Source organism: Aquarana catesbeiana, linkage group LG06, assembly GCF_042186555.1.
Source record: "Aquarana catesbeiana isolate 2022-GZ linkage group LG06, ASM4218655v1, whole genome shotgun sequence".
NCBI classification, from domain to species: domain Eukaryota; kingdom Metazoa; phylum Chordata; class Amphibia; order Anura; family Ranidae; genus Aquarana; species Aquarana catesbeiana.
The window spans coordinates 386555307-386574082 of NC_133329.1; positions in this window are offsets into that span (position 1 = coordinate 386555307).

Below are 18776 nucleotides of genomic sequence, written 5' to 3' on the forward strand. Positions count from 1 at the left end.
CACTTATGTGATGCCAGAAATCGCATGTGATTTGCACTGCATTGCTTTGCACATCACATGCGATGTCTGTGCATGGCAAATTCAGCCATACAGATTGTATGGCTGAAATTGCATCGCTTTCGCACCAAAATGGTGCAGGACCCTTTTTTTGGTCCGTACTGAAATCGAATCACATGGGTGTTTAGACCCATGTGATCCGATTTCACAGTTTGTACTGGGAACCGATTTTGGGGTTTAATTTAACTTTTACATTGACACCCACAGCGGTTGGAGAGCAGAGTAAACTGCCTGCGAGTCGAATGCGATGCGGGAACCCGAACAGGAATCGTGCTGGTTCCCCTGCATGGCATCAGTGTGATCCGAGACTAAAGCTACAACCCTGTTAAAGAACTATTGTAGGTAAAATGTGTTAACTAATTGAGAATATTTTAAACTTGTATGTAACTTTTTTTTTTTTTCTTCTTTTTTTTTTTTTTTGAGCTTGATGTTAAAAAAGCGAAAAACAAAACTAAAAAAAATCAACCTCAACCTGTCTGCAAGTTAAAAGCAATGAAAGGCTCTTAAACAAGCCTTCCTTGACCTTTCTAGCTGATTTGAAGTGAAGATAACAAACCCTTGGAACAGTGGTGGCCAACTTGAAAATAATCAACACCTCGAGGGCCACACAATGATTCACATATTCATGTGTTGAGGTGCATTGTGTCAAGTTGGGTAGCCCATCTTAAAGTAAATGGACTGTGATGTATCTGAACACCCGGAAGATTTTGGTCCTGCTGCAATTTTTATAATGTATTGCAATGCATCCTGAAGAAAAAGTTGGAGTTCTTATTGGTTTCAGTGGTTGCAATAAACCCCCCCAGCATTGGTGTCAGTGACTGCAATGGTAACACCCTGCATTTGTCTAAAGCCCCATACACTCTTGGATGTTCTGCAGATTTTTGTCTTCAGATTTACCAAAACCATGTAGTGCAAGGGCCTGCCTGATTGCATACAAATTGAAACGTTTAAGGTTTGACCTCCATATTGTATGTTTTTGGTAAATCTAAAACCTTACTGCACTGGTGTCAATAACTGGGCGAAAACACCCAGCATTGGTGTCAGTGGCTGAGACAGTAGCCTGTGTCACTGATGACAGTGCTTGCAATTAAAAAAAAAAAAAAAAAAAAAAAAAAAAAAAAGCCTTATGCCCCGTACACACGGTCGGATTTTCCTACGGAAAATGTTTGATGGTAGCTTGTTGTTGGAAATTCCGACCGTGTGTAGGCTCCATTGGACATTTTCCATCGGAATTTCCGTCGCACAAAATTTGAGATCTGGATCTCAAATTTTCTGACAACAAACTCCGTTGTCGTAAATTCTGATCGTGTGTACACAATTCCGACGCACAAAATTCCATTCATGCTCGGAATCAAGCGGAAGAGCCGCACTGGCTATTGAACTTAATTTTTCTCGGCTCGTCGTACATGATGTACGTCACCGCGTTCTTGACGTTCGGAATTTCCGTCAAGATTTGTGTGACCGTGTGTATACAAGACAAGTTTGAGCCCACATCCGTCTGAAAAAAATCCATGGATTTTGTTGTCGGAAAATCCTATCGGGTGTACGGGGCATTAGGGTTGGTGGACGCAATGAAACACACCAGCACTGTTGTCAATGGCAGTGCTATCAACTTCCTCCTCCTGCCCTAGTATTCAGATTACAGTCCTCAAGTACCCCCCCAACAGGTCATGTTTTCAGGCTTGCCATTATTTTGCACAGGTGATCTGATCAGTTTCACTGCCTTAGTAATTACCACAGCTGTTTCATCTAAAGGGAAATCCTGAAAACATGACCTGTTGGGGGTACTCAAGGACTGGAATTGAGAAACTTTGCTCTACCTGACGGTACTGTCTATTTTAGTGCTGGGTGGTGAAACCCAGCAAGTGTTTCCACACCTGGCAGGCCACTGCCTTTCTGTCTGAATCACAGGTTTTGGGAACCATTGACTTAAAAGCACTTGCTGTGTTTTTATATTAGAGGGCTGGCAACTGCTCTTAATAGAGGGGACTAAGATTTCAATGCCTCTATTTTGAACTTTAAAAAGCCCCCATATCTACCTACAGGCACCGTAGAGAATTTTTTTTCCAATGTGCTTTTACTGCTTGTTCAGAATATATGAATACTTGAGTGTGCATGATCTGGGCACAGGTGCACTTTAGTGATCACATGCAGTTTTTATAGCTGCTTTTCAATTGGGTCACCAAATTCTTCTTTCAAAGAAAAGTATCAATCTGCGTGACAGGATCAGAGCATTTACCACTGTTTTTTTATGTTCAGATGAGCTATGAATGCCTGAACGTAAAATAGTGTGAAGCAGCGTGCTTTATTTTAATTTCCAGATGGCGGGTCATGGCAATAGCTGGCTTTCTAGATCTTGATGTTTTGTGCCAACAGTGTCTCTTTACTCAATCACTTTTATAACTGGGCCATAGCCAAAAACATGGAGGCAGCGTGGTTCTTCTGATCTTCGAGGGTGTCCATGGATGTCCTCCCAGAGCACGCCTCCCGGGGCATGCATCAGGCGGTCTCTGTGATCCTCAGTAGAGGGCCATGACCTCTTTGGTTAAAAAGGAGGTCAATAAGCGCTTGTGTGATTAGATCTTGGAACTTGCTTTGCTGTTCTTAGGGATAAATCAGGAGATCTTTCATTCTATCCTCCTCTCCATCCCTGAGGTGTTTTCCGGTCACGTCATTTCCGGGTCCCTGGCTTCCGGTTTTGTGTTTTTTACACAGCAGTGGAACGCACGCACGCCGGCCGAGCGACAACAGTGCCCTTCAGCGTGCACGTGGGCTATGCTCAGTGCCGGGACAAAGCACCTACATATGTAAGCAGGCATTTGTTTATTTTTTTTTTTTTAAGGATTTTAAATAAAACAGTATTTGGCTTTTGGTTCCCCTCCCTCCTTTTTATTGTGGAGAGGAGGATATGAAATGAAATGAAAGATCTCCTGGTTTTATCCCTAAATACAGCAAAGCAAGCTCCACGACCTAATCACACAAGCGCTTATTGACTTTTTTTTTTTTTTTTTTAACTTAAGGCTCGGTTTCCACTAGTGCGACTTCATGCGATTTGGGACCGAAAAGTCACATGACAAGTCGTACCCCATGATTAACAATGAGTACCATTCATATCTGTGCGACTTCAAAGTAGTCCCTGCACTACTTTGCTCCCACTTTTGATGCGACTTGAGGTCCATAGACCTCAAGAATACACAGGCATTGCTTCAAGTCGCGGCAAAAAAAAATTCGTGTGACTTTGGGGTTGCACTATGGGAAACCGAGCCTAAGGGGTCATATCCCTCTGGTGAGTAGGACATCTTACTGAGCACATCTGATGTGTATTTGTACACATTACAAGCTGGTGATGGTTTTACACAGGATGTCACATTGAAGATACTTCATTGAAGATTTTATGAACTGTTCAAAAGACATTCACTATATTGTGGTTCATAAGTCAATATGATTTAGCACTTTAAATCGTGTTTTGGGATTTTTCATGTGTGCATATTAATGTAGAGCCTCTATATTCAATTGCTAACACAATAGATATAGACATTATTGGCGCCCCCTAAATATTTCCTTTTTCACTCAAAGTATAGTTTATCTACACTTTGAGGGGGTGCAGCTGTTTTTAGTTTTTACACAACCATAGAGGAATTCTATTTTTTTTTTTTTTTTTTTTGCCTTGGCACAAGGTACCCTTTTTTTAAATTTTTTTAATTTTTTTTCACCACTTAAGGACCGAGCCTCTATCTGAGATTTGTTTAGAAATTAAAAACAGTTTTTTTGGCTGGAAAATTACTTAGAACCCAACACCCTAGAGCAGGGATATGCAATTGGCGGACCTCCAGCTGTTGTGGAACTACAAATCCCATGAGCCATAGCAAGACTCTGACAGCCACAAGCATGACACCAAGAGATGCTGGGACTTGTAGTTTTGCAACAGCTGGAGGTCCACTAATTGCTTATCTCTGCCCTAGAGAATAAAAATATCGGTCCTTGCAATACTTTCTGTTGCACCGTATTTGTGCAGCGGTCTTACAAGTGCACTTTTTTGGGGAAAAAAAAATACACTTTTTTGAATAAAAAAAATAAGACAACAGTAAAGTTAGCCCAATTTTTTTTTTTGATATTGTGAAAGATGATGTTACGCCGAGTAAATTGACACCCAACATGTCACGCTTCAAAATTGCACCTGCAGGTGGAATGGTAACAAACGTTTCCCCCTAAAAAATCTCCATGGGTGACATTTAAAAAATTCTACAGGTTGCATGTTTTGAGTTACAGAGGAGGTCTAGGGCTAGAATTATTGCTCTCATTCTAACAATCGTGGCGATACCTCACATGTGTGGTTTGAACACCGTTTTCATACGTGGGCGCTACTCATGGATGCGTTTGTTTCTGCACACGAGCTCGACGGGGAGCGTTGAAAAAAATGTTTTTTCTTATTTATTTTACTTTTTATTTTTACACTGTTTAAAAAAAAAAAAAAATGTCACTTTTATTCCTATTACAAGGAATGTAAACATCCCTTGTAATAGAAGTTGCTGCCATGACAACCCTATCCTCCTTCAAAGTACTGACGTAAAACTGCGGCGGGCAGTCTGTAAGTGGTTAATTATAGCTCTCTGTGATCACTGTGTCCTTCGGATTGACGTAAAGAGCCAATCACATCGGTCCTTCAACTGTGATTGGACACAGCTGATCACATGTAAACAAACCTGCTGCTTATCATCGGCATTCCTTTCCTCACGTGATGTTCCTGTATGAGGAAAGGAGAGCCGACTAGCGGCAAGGCTGACAGGGCACAATTACACTGATAATTAGGGCACTCATCCGTGCCGCTTCATTAGTGCATATCCGTGAAGAAGAAAAATCTGCAAAATTTTATAACAGAAAAACATCTTTTCAAAATTTTCCGTCTTTTTTCCATTTAGCAAAAAAAAAAAAAAAAAAAAAACAGTGGTGAATAAATACCACCAAAAAAAAAAAAAAAAAGCTTGATTTGTGTGAAAAAAAAAAATGATTATGTCATATGGGTACAGTGTTGCATGCCTGTGCAATTGTCAAAGTATGATAGCTCTGGAATCTGGCCTGGACAGGAAGAAGGTGAAAGTGCCCTGTATTGAAGTGGTTAAAAAAAAAAAAAGTATATAAATCTCTTATGTGACTAAATGACAAGTTGAAAATGGTACAAATAATGTCACATAGAGGAAGCCCTTGGTGAGATAAACCATAGAGGCTGTCCTTGTAAACATTGCTTGGCTATTGGAAATTAAAGTAGAACTATGACCAGGCTAAAATTGTACACCGTCTTCCCAATCTGTAAAAAAAAAAAAAAAAAATCTTAAAACAAGCCTGCACTGACCTCTGTAACTACAAGCAACAATTCATTCTCACAATTCACAAGAGAAGCAGTAAAGGCCTCCTCACTCCTCACTTCCTGGGTACCTTCTTTTTTCTAACATTAGAGTGAGGGTCAGCAACAGGTCTATTGGATCCCCGCCTTGCCAACCCTCCATCATTCTTTTTCATTCATATGCAGCTCGGCTCAGAGCAGCAGCATGACACAACATGTTCCCTCAAATGCTCACAATTAGAATAGGTTTGTTTTGAGCTAGATTTTAGCTCAGTGCTCTAAATCAGTGCTTACCCTGTCCTCAATACCCCCAACAGGCCATGTTTGCAGGTTTTCCTTCATCTTGCACAGGTGCTTTAAATCAGAGTCAATGGATTGGTATTTTGGACAGCTATTTTAACCAAGATAAATTCCCAAAACATGTCCTGTCGGGGGTACTTGAGGACTGAGGCTGAGAACCACTGCGCTAAAATGGAAAATTGAATACTTACCTCTCTGTAATTTTCTTTCCTAGTGCCTATACAGGGAAGCATACGCACAATCCATGCATATGCTACCATGAAGGCATTAGGAAAGTAGCTTTTAGACAAATCACACCTTTTGTTTTGCCATGCCAATCAGCATGTAAAATGCATTACTTGGATTGAGCATGTTTCTGCAAAACAAATTATTAACAAAACACATAAAACATAAAAATTTGCTACAAATTTTATTGGTCAACAAAACAGGACTTGGAAAAGAGCAAGGAAAGCAAAAAACACATGTATGCTAATTTGAGACGCTAACAGAATAATACCGATATCTATTAAGGATTTAAACTTTTTTTTTTTTTTTATCCAGAAAAAATACTTTATTGAGAAAAACATGTAAAAACATACACATACCGACTTCACAATTGTAATCAGTAATACATTCAACCACAAGGTACATCACATTTGTATACACTGCAGACTGTATTATTTAACCAACACAGCTTATGTCACCAACCTAACCAAACAATGTCCGCCTGTATATTACACAAACATATTATAGTCTATTTGAGGACCCCAGCATTAGTAATAACAAAGGGAGTGAGTAAGCCAAGTAAGGAACTATACCGATCAGAAGAGGCTTAATCTGCCTAACATTTAGAAACTCATGTCCCCAAACCCAGCAGTCTACCCATGACCAAATCCACCGAGGCGAGCCCAGGAACATTTAGCCATGGTCCCCAGAGTCTCTCAAACTTCTGCGGGCAGCCTCTATGTTGGTAAATTACTTTATCTTTTCGTAACATTTCCCCTACAGCATTGATCCATTCCTTAAGAGCAGGAGGCTCTTCTGAAATCCAGTGTATCGTGATTAGTTTACGTGCCACAAATATAGCTTTGGTAACTGCCACTTTAGTATTTTCTTCCCACCCCAGCTCATCTAACACATTGAGCAGACAGTGCTTGTAGTCTGTAGGTAACGTGACCTCATTAACAGTGTCCACCACCCCTTTCCAATAGGGGTGGAGCTTTGGGCATCTCCATAGCAGGTGGATCAGGTCTCCATTGTTCCCTTTTGCATCTGGTACAAAGTGGAGTGGGTCGAAGACCCATAGCATATAATCTGTGAGGGGTATAATATACTCTTAATATGATATACAGTTGTGTAAATCTTTGCGTAACATTTAGGGAGCATGTGGGCACAGCCTGCAGCACCTCTTCCCACTGATCTCCATCCAACGGGCCAACATCTCTCTCCCACTTGGCCAGCATTCCTAGAGGATGTTTATTCAGAAAATTTTGTAATAGCATACTGTAACACTGTGAAAAAAAACCCTTAGTATTGTTAGTCCCTGCAATCACATTAAACACGGGTGTCGGCGAAGAGACCCATTCCGTGGACTTACTCTGCTCCACCACTGCATGTCTCAATTGCATATAGTAGAACTGCATGGACTGTGGTAACTCAAATAGCCTCTGCAAGGTCTCAAATGTATGTAGTTTCCCGTGTTAGAAAATCTGCCTGATATACAGCACCCCATATCTCCTCCATATCGCCCCATGCTGTATCTTGGCTAATTCTGGGTACGTTTCATTGAACCATATTGGACTGTAGTCCGTGAAACCTGTCACCCCCTGCATATATTTAGTCTTGGTCCATATTTTTTGGATTAGGTCATAGGTCGGGTATTTCTTGTTGGATTTGCCGAAGTCCAGCCCCTCCAGGGCAATCGGAACTGAGTCTTTTTTGACTGTATGCAGCATTACTAGTTCTAAGAAACTACATATAGGTCTCTCTTTTTTTGCGCCCACGTGCATTGTACATATCAGTTGCTGCAGCTGCGCAGCTATATAATAGAGCCAGGTATTGGGAAGGGCGAGCCATCCCTCATCCTTAGGTCGTTGGAGATGTTCAAGTTTGATCCTTGGAGAGCGCCCCCTCCAAATAAGCAGTCTGAATAGGGAATTAATAATTCTAAACGTCTTAAGGGTCACTACCATGGGTGTATTATGAAGTACATATAACAGTTGGGGCATAAGAATCATTTTAATCAAATTCACCCTGCCTGTTACCGACAGACAGAGTGAATTCCATGTTTTAATCCGTTCTCTAAATTTTTGTAGCAATGGGGATATATTTAGTCTACCGTAGTCTCTGATTCTAGGCGTCACCTGAATACCTAAGTATCTGAACGAGGTGGTTAGAGGCACTGCACTGTTGTTGGGAGGAGTGCTCCCTTCATCAATAAGCATCAGGGAAGATTTGGTCCAGTTAATCTGGAGTCCCGAGTATTTTCCAGACTCCACTATGGTGGACATAGCTTCAGTGAGAGATTTGTCTACGTCTCCAAGCAGGATCATGGTATCGTCAGCGTATAGCATCAGTTTCTCCTGCTTGTCTCCGTATCGAAATCCAACAATATTATTGTTGGCTCTTACTTTAATGGCTAGGGGTTCTATGGCTAGCGCAAAAAGCAGGGGTGACAAAGGACACCCCTGCCTCGTGCCCCTCCCCAAATTGAAAGTGTGCGACATAGCCCCAGATGCCCGGATAGCTGCTTGCGGGTTGTGGTACAGCAGACGCACCCACGAGATGAAAACATCTCCAAATCCGAAGCGCTTAAGAACTCCCCACAGGTATTCCCACTCCACGCTATCGAAAGCCTTCATAGCATCCAGTGAGAGCAGAGCCCTCTGTCCCACATTATCCGCCACGGATTGCATATTTAGGTAAAGCCGTCTTAAGTTTACTGCCGTTGACTTATTGGGCATGAACCCCGCCTAATCAGGGTGAATGATGGCTGTGATGGCCCCATTCAACCTCAACGCAAGGACCTTAGCTAGAAGCTTAATATCACTTTGTAAGAGAGATATATGAACCAGGATCTGTCGGGTCCTTTCCAGGCTTCAGTATGAGTACTATGTTAGCTGTGGTCATAGAGGGGGGTAAACCTCTTTTTTCCCTGGAGGCGTTAAACACCATTAGTAACTTGGGTAAAAGTATGTCAGCATATTGCTTATAGACCTCTATGGGAATCCCATCTGCCCCAGGGGCCTTACAGTTGGGGAATGCCGCTAGTGCAGTTTGTAGTTCGTCCAAGGTAAGGGGAGCATCTAAATCTTCTTTTTGGCCCTTTGTGAGTTGTGGGAATTTAATGTCCCGAAAATACTCTGCCAATTCCTCCGGGGTATATCGCCCCGTTGGAAGATACAGATTCTCATAGAACTTGGCCAGTTCCGTCAATATAAGGTCAGGGGAGCTTACCAACCTACCCTCCAATGTTTTAATGGCTCCTATTACAGGGGAGCGCTGTTGAGAGCTAGCTATCCTGGCCAAAAGACGCCCAGTACTTTCTCCCTCCTCATAAAATGCCAGCCTGGAGAAGAATAGCTTTTTCTCTGACGTAGAGGACAGCAGCCACTCATAAGCAGATTGAGCTGACCGCCATGCCTCCCTAGCGGAGTCAGTCAGGGTTCGTACATAAGTCTCCTCCAGAGCCACTACCTGCTTCTCAAGTTCCTCCTTGTGTTCTGATGAATTCTTTTTTACCTTGCCTATCTCTGAAATGAGTAAGCCTCTCAAATAGGCCTTAAAGGCATACCATTGTTCCATCGGGGACTGCAGGAATTCCCGGGCGTTCAGAAACTCTCCCATGCTTCGCTCCATCTCACCGTGGGATAGAAATAGTTTTAGCCAGAAGGCATTAAATTTCCATGGGGCTCTAGGTAGCCCGAACTTCGGGGATATGATCAGGCTAACCACTAAATGTGAGTGATCTGAGACACTACATGGCTTATACATCACTGCCGAGACGGATGGGAGCATGGCCAGGTTGCCCACAGCCAAATCAATTCTGGACAATGTCCCATGAGTCTTGGAGAAACATGAGAATTGTTTTTCGCCCGGGTTCCTTTGCCTCCATATATCCACCCATCCAACTACATTGAGCAATCTAAGCAATGGAGAGTCCCTCGGCGTGGCAGAGACCCTGGAGCTGGGGTGCCTGTCCGCGGAAGGACTCAACCAGCAATTAAAGTCCCCCACTATCAGCAACAGCAGATCCGGTCGACTCTCAAGATAAGTCAGCAGTAACCGGAGTACTGCCACCGTAAACGGCGGGGGCACATACATGCCAGTATACAGTTCAATTTTCCAAATCTACAATGCAAGAAAACGTATCTGCCTTCATTATCTATGCATACATCAAATTCTTGAAAACCTACAGAACCATGGATCATTACACTCACACCCCTTGAGTATGGAGGTGTGGGTGGAGTGATATGCTTTTCCAACCCAGGCATACTTAAGACAACATTTGGTTTCAGCCGTTAGATGAGTCTCCTGCATACACAAAATCATAGGATGATATTTTTTCAAACATGTGGAGATCATCATACACTTAAGAGGGGATCCAAGGATTTAGGGCTCTTTCACACGGGGCGGATCAGTGATGATCCGCCCCGTGAACACCCGCTGGCTCAGCGGGGATCGCTCCGCCGATCCCCGCTGAGCAGAAAGATGACAGGTCCATCGCTGCACGCTGTGCAGCTACGGACCTGTCAGAGCGCCGCTCTCCCCTATGGGGGATCGGATGATGACGGACCGTAGTGTCCGTCGTCACCCGATCCGATCCGAAAACGGATGGAAAAGTAGGTTTTTCCTCCGTTACACTTTTCGGATCGGAGCGGCGTCGGATGTCAGCGGACATGTCACCGCTGACATCCGACGCTCCATAGGGATACATGTATGTCCGTTTTTCATCCGAAAACGGAAGGATGAAAAACGGACATACGGATCCCCCGTGTGAAAGAGCCCTTAAACATTTATTAGTCACAACATCTTGAGAAAGATTTTGCAAAACAATGCAGCACAGACAATTAAAGTGAAACTAAACACACACTTCACTCTTCTCTCTTTTCTCTTCCCTCTCTCTCTAAGTTCACCCAGTGTAGAGACAGAACTTCAAAGTGGGTACACCTGTTAAGGATGTCCTTAAATTATTAACCCCCAAAAAAAAACACACTCTGCGCATGCCCATAAAAATCCAGGTGCTGTTCACACACAAAAAGCACAAAAAAAAAAGTCCCTGAGCATGCCCAGACCAACCAACAAAATAAGCCACCCCTCTGTCGAAAATTAAGCACATCATCCAGCATGCTACAAAATTTACAGATGGGACAAACACCCCTCGGTCCAAGGGGCCTAACAAAGAGCCTAACATGGGCAAAAGTTATAAATAAATACCATTGCAGTCTATGGGAACCGACTTGATAATTTTGCTAGTCCCCACTTGGCTGGCTTATATTTTAGTTATTGGCCTTAAAATGGGTATGGGAGCCCAGGTCCCACCCTGAGGGACATATATCAATGTCACCAATTTGGACAACCCCAAAAACAAAACAAGGAGAAATGCCTTTAAAAAAGCTAAATTTCTTAAAAGCTAGTAACTTGGAGGGGGGGGGGGGGGTCTACTGCTTGTAAAGTGGTGCATCTGTAGCATGTATCCAAAATGCTGCTTCAAAGATGTACGGCTTTAGAGAAAATGTACAAATCTACATTGCAGCTTTTTTAACCCAAAACAAAAAATAGCCTGCCCCCCCCCCAATACATACAAGGCCATTTGGGTCTGTTAGGGCTTAAAATGAGAACCCCCATATGAAAAATACCACCCCAAACTAAAAAAAATATTGTGCCCCTCCCACACACTAACAAACCCCTAGACAAACACACAACAAAGCCAGCCCATGAGGGGGTGTTTGACACCTGTGCTGTACATGATGGGCACAGGTAGACTGTACATGATTGGCACTGGTAGGCTGTACATGATGGGCACTGGCAGGCTGCATGTCATGGGCACTGATAGGCTGTACATGATGGGCACTGGCAGGCTGCATTTCATGGGCACTGGTAGAATGTATATTATGAGCCCTAACACAGGCTGCTCTATGCAAGCAGTCATCACATTCTGGAATATCATAAGCCTGCGTTAGGCCTCAAACTATACAAGTCTTTTTCTTTATCCTGTTAGAAATGGATCCCAATACTTCTAATCCTGGACCAAAACAAAAACGCAGGTCATACGAAGCTGGTTTAAAACTTTATCAGTAGCTGCTGTATTTTTCACCCATGGCTTATACTTGAGTCAATAAGTTTTCCAAGTTTTCTTGGGGTAAAATTAGGTGCCTCGGATTATATTCGGTCGGCCTATACTCGAGTATATACGGTAACTCAAAAAGTCCCTTTTATTGCTCTCAGCCTCCTCCAAATTCTTTTTTTTGGCTGCTGTGATCTGACTTCCTGTTACATGGTGGCAGCATTGATTCCCTATGGTCCCACACTGGCATAGCCAGTTTGGTAACTGTTGAAGTATTTGGTCTGGGAATGCTTTCTCTGATACAACTGTGCACAGTCTCCTGCAGATGGTTTCAAGGAAACAAAAGTAGATCCAAACTGCTGGACCTTTGGTGACCCTTTTGTTTTTTGAAAAAAGCTTTACTTCCCCACATATATTAATGCAGCCTTTTTCAAACAGGGTTCCTTGGCAAAATGCCTAAAGATTCCCCAAACATTGTATACAAGCCGGCCACAGGTTTTCATTGTGCGCCATTACGACCTAACTGCCAACGACCTAATGACCAATAACATTATAAGTTGATAAGGAAGGTGTCAGTTGCCTGTATAGCATCCTTGTTTGACCCTCTCCTGCCCCTCTCCTGCCCCTCTCCATCAGCACTGGGGTCACATTAGCTGAGTGATGGAGAAAAACTGAGGAAGAAGAGAAACATTGGACTACTAGTCAGTACAAGTTTGTACCTCTAATGTTGGGTTTCCTACGTGTGTGGATGTTGTGCATTATGTAAAATAATTAGAATAGCGTTTACATTTTAGGATGGGGAGCCTCGAGATTGTCCATAATTTTAAAGGGTGCCTTGACTAAAAAAAAAAAAAAAAAGTTGGGAAACACTGTACTAATGAATGTGTGAAGATGTTTAACTGCTTCAGCCCCGGAAGATTTTACCCCCTTCCTGACCAGAGCACTTTTTGCGATTCGGCACTGCGTTGCTTTAATTGACAATTGCGCGGTTGTGCGACATTGTACCCAAACAAAATCGAGGTCCTTTTTTTCCCACAAATAGAGATTTCTTTTGGTGGTATTTGATCACCTCTGCGGTTTTTATTTTTTGCGCTATAAACAAAAAAAGCGACAATTTTGAAAAAAAAAAAAAAAACAATATTTTTTACTTTTTGCTCTAATAAATATCCCCCCAAAATATATAAAAAAACATTTTTTTTCCTCAGTTTAGGCCAATATGTATTCTTCTACATATTTTTTTGAAAAAAAAAAAAAAATCGCAATAAGCGTATATTGATTGGTTTGCGCAAAAGTTATAGCGTCTACAAAATAGGGGATAGTTTTATAGCATTTTTATTATAATTTTTTTTTTTTTTTTTATTAGTAATGGTGGCGATCTGCGATTTTTTTTATCGCAGACATTATGGCGGACACATCGGACACTATTTTGGGACCATTGTCATTTATACAGCTATCAGTGCTATAAAAATGCACTGATTACTGTGTAAATGACACTGGCAGGGAAGGGGTTAACCACTAGGGGGCGATGAAGGGGTTAAGTGTGTCCTAGGGAGTGATTCTAACTGTGGGGGGGATGGGCTGCTACTCACATGACATCGATCACTGCTCCTGATGAGAAGGAGCAGTAGATCTCTGTCATGTCACAAGCCAGAACGGGGAAATGCCTTGTTTACATAGGCACTTCCCTGTTCTGCGGCTCCGTGACACGATCGCCGGGAGACCGGCCGACATCAAGTCCCATGGGCACATTCATGCTGTGCGCGCCGTGCGTGCATCTCCTAGCCACGGCTCTTAAAGGGGACGTACGGGTACGCCCATTTGCCCACCGCTGCCATTGTGCCGACGTATATCGGCGTGCAGTGGTCGACAAGTGGTTAATAGGTATATTTATCCTAAAAATAAAAGTTGGCAGTGCCCCCACCCAGGACATGGCCTCTGTGAACAAAAGGATATTCCTTAATGGGAAATGAATCGGTGATCTTTTCAAAGTAATTGGAAGCTGAAGAACTGCAACCAGCATATAACATTAACCTACGTATATAGATGCACGCCAATATGATGAGTGTTGCAGCAAAGTCCAGTTGCAGGGGCCCATGAGGACGACTACTAGTGTGCAGTTGTCTCTTCTGGTTCAGAATTTAGCAACATGGACAAGACACATGGCTACAACTTTCACTCCATTTCTATTTATAGGCATTTACAAATTCAGACAGTAGAGGGCAGCAGATCCCTACACTGATACAGCAAATGCAATCAATGCAAGATTTACAGTTTTCAAAGCTCAGTGCAAATGCAAGTAGAAGAGTGAGACGCTTGAAAAAAATAAAAGCATCAACTTATACACGTAACTACAAGCAAACCTGGAAGGGAGATATTTAGGCACGATATTAAAGATAATGTATAAAATTAAATGATTTTAGGTCGGGATGCTCACGCAGAGCACTAAACTGCTCATGCTCAATGTTCAGCTATGCCACTCTCCATGGTCCTGCACTGGCTCATGGTTTTTTCTCTCTCTCTTCACTGCGCAAAACTCACAGCATGCATCTGTGGGTGCATTTTTGATGTGTTTTGGTATGTTACAATTACATTTTATGGAAGGTGTGGTTTTTTTTTTTTTTACACATTGCACCAAAAATGCAGTATACAGGACTTTTCAAAAGGCAGAGCAAATGCAGAACACTGATGTGAACAGCTACGTAGGATTTAAAGGGGTATCGTTTTCATACTGTATGTTTTGGTCATGCTGGAAAGATGCATTTTAGCATGACAAAAGTGCACCAGTGTGAAACTGGCCTTGGGGCTTGTTCACACAAGGCGATTTTCTCCATGCCCCGTGCAGGGCCATCTTTTAATGGCACGTGGATACACAGGTGGTGCATGCATTCCTATGCCGGCGTCCCATTTTAATCAATTGCGACATGCACAGACACAGTGTCCCTATATGACATGCAGGTGTAGGTCAATCAATAGATTAGAATGGGATGCCAATGTGGAGCTGCATGCAGCACCAGTGCATCCCCGTGCCGGCAAAAGATGGCCCCGCATGGGGTATGGAGCAAATTGTCCCATGTGAACGGGGCCTTACATTTTAAAGTAGATATACCACCAAAGTGAATGATATTTAGTTTTTGTAGATCCCAGAGAAGCTGCTTGATATATTTGGTTCTCTATTCTTATAACACTCAGGGCCCCCCGGACCAAATAAAACAAGGGCCCCCTGTCAGGCCCCACCTCTACATTTTGCACAAATGACAACTTCTGCCTTTTTCTTTTAATGGGACCTGGAGGGGGGGTCTCTCTTTAACAGTGTCCATTAGAGAGTCTCTGTTAGAGAGTCCAGGACTCATTAGAGACTACGAAGGAATCTAATGGGACCTGGAGGGGGGGGTCTCTCTAACAGAGGCCCTTTCAGTGCCCATTATAGAGTCTGTTAGAAAGGGCCCCCAGGTCCCATTAGAGACTACAAGACTACAAAGGAGTATAATGGGACCTGGAGGGGGCCTCTTTCTAATAGAGTGTATAGTGAACACCTTCATTCAGGCTGCTCCTCACAGGATCCCCTTCTTGAGCCATGATTCTCACCCCTGCCCCAACCTCTCACAAAGTAGAAATAAAATTGGCACTGTGTAGCACTCCTCTTACCCTAACTATGGGTTCTGTGGCTGGCTGATTGGCTCCCGCATCCTCTGTAGCTGGCTCCTGTGGGTGGCTCCCTGCTATGGGTTGGTGGCTGGCTGGCTGGCTGGCATGGACAGTGCACCTTGCTGTGGGTGGGTGGCTGGCTGGCTGGCATGGACAGTGCACCTTGCTGTGGGTGGGTGGCTGGCTGGCACAGATGATGCACTCTGCTGTGGGTGGGTGGCTGGTACGGACGGTGCACCCTGCTGTGGGTGGCTGGCCTTGCTCCCTGCTGTGGGTGGGTCACCATGGGTGGCTGGCTGGAACCCTGGCTCTGCTGTGGATGGGTCATTGTGGGTGGGTGGCACCCTGGCCCTGCTGGGGGTGGGTCACTGTGGGTGGCTGGCTGGCACCCTGGCCCTACTGTGGCTGGCTGGTGTGTCCTCGATCTCTCTGTTCCAGTGCACACTCTTTGCAGAGGCGAGGGGCGGCGGCCTTTGCCCTATCCGTGTAGAACTAGAAGAAGCCAGCCCAGGACTCAGAAGGTTTGCAGGCCCAGTGCACAGATCAACATGTAATGATGTCGTTTATGTGTGCAGAGCGCATTGGGCCTGCAAATCTTCTGAGTCCTGGGCTGACTTCTTCTGCCCGGGCCAGGCCCCCTTCCTATGATCACCACTAGTGCGCGCTGGGGCCCGGCCAGGCCTGAATAAGTTGGTCGCCATGGGCCTGTGGCCGCAAGTTTTTTTGTCTAGGGCAAAAAATAGTTTCAGCAGGTGGCGCTTGCAGGACCTGTTCCTCGGACGTCGTCCGAGGGCCCGGCCCAGGAAGAGTGCCTGCCAGCGCTACCTGCTGGAACTTTTATTTGTGCCCGACCAGTCAGTCCGTCCCTTGTCACTACGGGTACCTTTGTAAGCACTACCATCAGTATCCTACACACAACTATATTATAGTATTCCCTCTGCAGTCAATAGTCAGTAAAGGTCTCAGAATGCACTCAGTATATATTTTGCTCTAAATACGTGTATATAACCCAGGAGGGGTACCTCTGACTCAGTGGCGGCCCGCCCATAGGGGGCGCCAGGGCGCCGCCCCCCCTCCTGTAGTCATAAAAAAAAAAAAAAAAAATTCAAAAAAAAAAAATTTTTTTTTAAAACGGCCCCTTTAAGAACAAAAAAAAAAAAAAAAAGTCCTTTAACAAAGTGCACTGTGAAGCCGGACGCCAGTGCACTATGGGAAGTGCCACGTCAATGCAATCACGAGATTGCAGACGCGGCGCTTCATTTGCGGGCTTTTAACCCGCCTTGTGGAGCAAACGAAAACGCCGATTAGCTTCCGCTCGTAGAATCAGTGTGATTCTATGGGCGGGAGCATTGCTTTTCAAATCTTGAGGTCACTTCCGGCTTTCGTGAAGAAGACGAGAGCCGGAAGTGATGTCGGCAGCTCCGTTTTTCGGCTGAGCGGAGCTGCAGGAGGAAGGTAAGAGTCATATGAGGGATGGGTTGCTGTCTGGCAAGCAGGGTGAGCTCCAGCACAGCACAGCTGCATATATCTGTCCCTCTCTTCCCCATTCCCCCCCCCCTCCCTCCTGTCTCACTAACACACAAGTCTACTGAAGACACCTCCTATACACAGACAGAGGGGGAGGGGGAGGAGAATGGACACATACACAGGACGTGAGGGGCAAGTTATCAAAGAAAGATACAGTGATTTGGGGGGCTGGGAGAGGATGCTTTATGTGCTAGGGGCCACTTTGGGAGCAGAGAGGATTTGTGCTAGAAGGGGGGTTGAATATAAAATTAGACCCCCCCCAGCACAAATCCTCTCTGCTCCCAAAGTGGCCCCTAGCACATAAAGCATCCTCTCCCAGCCCCCCAAATCACTGTGATTATCTTTCTTTGATAACTTGCCCCTCTTCCCCCTTGTTCAAAGAGATGCTGGCTGCTATTAAGGAGACAATCATGGTCTCTGGGATCAGTGGACACAGTGGATGCGTTTTTTATGACACAGTGAATGCGTTTTTGATGACACAGTGGATGCATTTTTTTATGACACAGTGAATGCGTTTTTTATGACACAGTGAATGCGTTTTTTATGACACAGTGGCTGCGTTTTTGATGACACAGTGAATGCGTTTTTGATGACACAGTGAATGCGTTTTTGATGACACAGCGAATGCGTTTTTGATGACAGTGGCTGCGATTGATGTTTTTTTTTTCAGAATTTTTCAGTTTGTTTGCGCCCCCCCAAAAATTTTGAGCACCAGCCGCCACTGCTCTGACTATTAGTACCTCAGTTCAGGGCCCCTTCTGGAGCAGTTCGTAAGTATATGGCTCCTGAATTGCAATCTTTAGCAAGCTAATCAGTGGGGCCCAGTCTTTAAGATGGTGCACATAAGTACAGTCCCTTTAAAGCCTTGTATGTACACAGTAATTGGCTACTAGATGGATAGTCAGTCCCTTTCTTACTCAGTCTGGTAGCAGCAGTAAAAGTAGACACCGCAAGTGGCCACTCACCAGTCCCAGGCACACAGCAAACTCTGATCTAGACGCTTTGCCGTTAGCAATTCTTCTGGCTCTGCACTCAATGTGACTCTAGTCCTCAGCACTCCAGGCCTCAGGCTACATTCAATGAATACACACAGAAGCAGAGATATGCACTCTCCAGTTCCCTCCAGCAAGAGGAAGTTCTCTTCTTCTATCTCCCAGGGTCTGCCCTCCTCTTAAGGGGCTCTCTCTGGGAATTGTAGTGCATTACCCCATTCACTCTCATAGCAAGTTCCTTTCCCAGCCTAATTCTCCCACAGTTCAGTTTAGCCTGCATCGAGTCCTTTCAGTTTTTCAAGCCCCACCTGCTCTTTCTGGTGAGTAGAGGCTGAATAGGATTGAAAGCCAGCATAAGTCTTGTATAGACACACACAGCAGCCGCAGCACAATGTCTTTATAAATGCTCTCTCGCTCTCCAATCAAACACCTGGCTACATTTAGCACTGTGTGTCATAAATAATGACCATCTTTTTGTATCTCAGTGCTTCTGATCTCCTGTAAGCTCTTTGCAGCCATGTCTACATGAACTCCAACAATGCCTGAAAGACCTTTCTAGGAGCAAATTTCCTGATGGTGACCACAATGGAACTTACCTAAATGTGTTAGAATGGCTGCTTGTTGTCTCCATTGGAAACCAGTGTAGCAT